The sequence below is a fragment of the Pistacia vera genome, unplaced genomic scaffold (assembly GCF_008641045.1).
Source record: "Pistacia vera cultivar Batoury unplaced genomic scaffold, PisVer_v2 Contig286, whole genome shotgun sequence".
NCBI classification, from domain to species: domain Eukaryota; kingdom Viridiplantae; phylum Streptophyta; class Magnoliopsida; order Sapindales; family Anacardiaceae; genus Pistacia; species Pistacia vera.
The window spans coordinates 613,754-617,500 of NW_022196097.1; positions in this window are offsets into that span (position 1 = coordinate 613,754).

A 3,747-nucleotide genomic window follows, 5' to 3' on the forward strand; every position below is an offset into this window, starting at 1 on the left:
GGCCGGGTGGAGTTCACAAAGCACCAACCCGCTCTTCATGACTCTACTCATTCTGTTCTCATTCTTTCTCACTTGAATGTCACAGCCTCATCTTAACGAAGGCACGGCCGGGTGGAGTTCACAAAGCACCAACCCACTCTTTGTGACTGCCGGGTGGAGTTCACAAAGCACCAACCGCTCTTTGTATTTTTCTCATTCTCTCTACTCTTAGAGTAGTGCATTCACAAAGTTCTCTACTCTTTCTCAAGCTACTTCTCAATGCACAATTAATGTATAAGGATGGTTCATGCTTAAAATTTCTTACTTAATGCACTTATGCACAAATGCAATGTTGCATCAAGATAGTTATTCTACACAGGTCACACTCAAGAAGGCATAAATTGAGTTATACATATCAGATTGCTACGGTTTTGGTCTCATTTTAAAGGTTAGAGACAGGGCTACAATTTTATGTTTCGGTCTTAACCCAGTTCAATCTATAAGATGCCCAAAAATCACTCAGAAGGTCATGGCTGTGACAGGGCAACCATGGTAACATGTTCTCACTTAGACATTTCATCAAACAACAATTATGCCTAAACATACCCTAATTTAATTATCATTCAATTTGTTTCCTAAACCATCCAAAATGAGAGAAAAACTCTTCTTGTATCCTCACCATAACCCCCCGGCACAAACACTCCCACATACTTCTCCAATTCTTTTAATTTCATCTCAAACTACATTCTCATCACTCAACAACACTTCTCATAATTGAAGTGTATTCAACAACCACAAGAAAATATTCATCTCAACTCATCTCAATAACATAACATACTATACTACATAAATCTCTACTCGATTTCTACTCAAAGGATTTCTCAATCTCAACTTAGGTTGGATTTACTTACCTTGTAATGGAGAGATTTCACTAACACTTTTCCTTTCCTTTGATAGCTGCTCTTCTCTACAATTTAAACAATAAAACCATAAGCTTCAATATACAATATAAGCAAAACTTCACATCTAAGCAAGAATCCTTACTTAGGATGCCTTAGATTGACTTTCTACCCCAATTACTCAAAAGCCCTCTAAAATTCTTGAAGTATTGAAAGAAGAGTAAGAGGAAGTGGTGAATGGAATGGCGATGGAGAAGAAAAAAATGAAGGGTTTTCTAAACCCAAACCCTTATTAACTTACAATTAATACATGCCTTCCCATTTTGCCCTTGCTCTTTCTTGGAAATTTCACTATGTCCCTTAGTCAATTACATAATGCCCTCATTTATTTCATTCTCCATGAAATTCTATCTTTTTCACTCCCCAATTTTTCAACTAATTTTGAGTGAAAAAACCATTTTAGCCCTAATAAAAGTTTAAGGGATTTCTTCATATTTTCTCAAAATAACTTTAATAGAATTCAACTAAGGGTATAAGAACATAAATAATTACATACCTCCATGAGGCATTACAATTTGCGTGCAACAGGTCTTTAAAACTTGCTGTAAAAATCTGCCTATTTGAATTGCAGACAAGGCGGATGTTCCAGAACGTCAGCAGTGCAGGTGTGTCAACTTCAAGCCCAATTAAAACCTTGATTCAGTGAGTGTCTCTCAAAATCAAAACATAAAAGTTGTAGATTCCTTTCTTAGGGTTCCAAAGCATTTTGAATCATCTCAATTGGAGCTTGGATGAGAGAGTATACCTAGATTACGAAGCGAGTCGATACTGTCTAAATTCACCTAATAGTTCCGTTTGCATTTAACGCCTCCATTTGCATCCTAAGTCAAATAGAATAATAATGAGTACATTTAGGCAACAAATAAGTATAAAGACTAGACATTAAGGGGGGTAAATTGACATTTTGCATTCTTCAAATTCCCCACACTAGCTTTTGCATGTCCTTGGGCAAACTAATTCAAACAAACCACTACCCTCAAGTCAGATCAAGAACACCATCATCTCAAGTCATATCAAGAACACCATCAGATGCATAAGAACTGTAATACCCAAGTATCAAAGGTATGTTCCTAACTAAAATAGTCCTTTAGATGTTAATTTTATGTTAAAAAGCATAAAATTAACTAAGGGCAAAATGTCAATTCATGGACGGTATGAATCAATTATCCATAGAGAGGCTTAGGGGCAAAATGATTATTTGCCTATGGATAAGCATTGAAAAAGTCAAGGATGAGTAGGCTTCATTGCATTTAATGGCATTAATTAAGTAATAATTATGTCTAGTGTGAAATGACCAAATGCCCTTATTGAAGAATTAAGGACTTAGAGTTATACAATTAAAATAATTGGGCCAATTGCATAATTTTGGAAAATAAATGAAATATTTCCTATAAATGAGATGAAATTCGTTCAAGCCAAAGGAGAGAGCCTTTCTTCAACATTTCTTCCATTTTCTCTCAAATCTTCCATGAAACAAGCTTCTTTCTCTAAGTTTTAAGGAGTTTTGCTTAATTTTTCAAGGAGAACAAGATAGGAGCCTTGGATCTTCAATTAGAAGGGTTTAAGGTAAGGATTAAAACTTTAGTTTTGATGTGATTTGAAGATTTGAAGTAGATGTTGAGGTATATGTTATATATGTAGGATTAAGGTGTACAAGAAGTCAAAGCAAAGGATTGGTTGGAGGAAGTCTTTAAAAAGGTAAGGAAGAACCTCCCATGACTTTAGGGTTTATGCTAGGGTTTGTAGATTTTTATGAAACCTTAAATTAAATCTTAAGGCATAGAATTAGTTGATGGCAAGTGTAGTTGAACTCATTATTCTACTTATTGCCTTGAATTCATTATACATGAAGTTATTGCTATTTATGTTTTATGAGTTGTGATGTTTGATTGAAGAAAATGAAGTGTGGATACTGATTGTGGCAAAAATTGTAGTATTGGAGGCCACATGGTGTTGAATGGTTGCTATTAGAAGTGTTGATGTGTTGTTTGCATTAGCTTACAATGTTATAGCAATAATGGATGATATGGGAATGAGATTTTACACTTCCTTTAAGAGTTAAAGACTAAAGGGGAGGTTTATTTGATCCATAAGTTAACTATTGGTTAATGTCAATAGGAATTGATGTGCATAGTAAATATGAAAATTCGGATTAGTGGGCTTAGGGGTTTTGTTAACCCTGCTTCAGTATTTCGACCAAACTTGAGTTATAAAAATCGAAATGAGATGATTCTTGAAGCATTAGAAAGCTAAGAACATACCTATAATTTATGTTTATGCCAGAACCAATTCGTTTGAGGAAAGGATGGAAAATGGCCTGAAGCATAAACTGGTTATTAAAGTTTAAGATTTAACATAATCAATTCTTATGATTATGAATTGATTTAATGTATTATCGTAATTATGCCATGTACTAATGTTTACCCATTAGTTAGATGATCTTTGAAAGATATACATGGTCGTGATGTCAATGCATGATTAATGTTATGAAATGGCATGAAGATGCAATGAATACATGTTTTAAGATGATGTATGTGAGCAAGAGGTATGTAAATGGGTTGATAATCCATAGATGAATTAAAAGTATTAAGCTCACCAAAAAGTATTTACATGCCATAAGATGTTAGAGATGCAAATAGACTGATAGAGATGCATATAGACATGATGGAAAACGCGTAAGCATACCTCGTATATCGGTTGAGGAAGATGAATATATGCTTTAGATGCTAAATAACGCGTAAGCATGCGCCCGATGATATGAGCTCTAGATGAGATTTGAGGCTAGAGATATGAAGTGCTTAAGATGCTA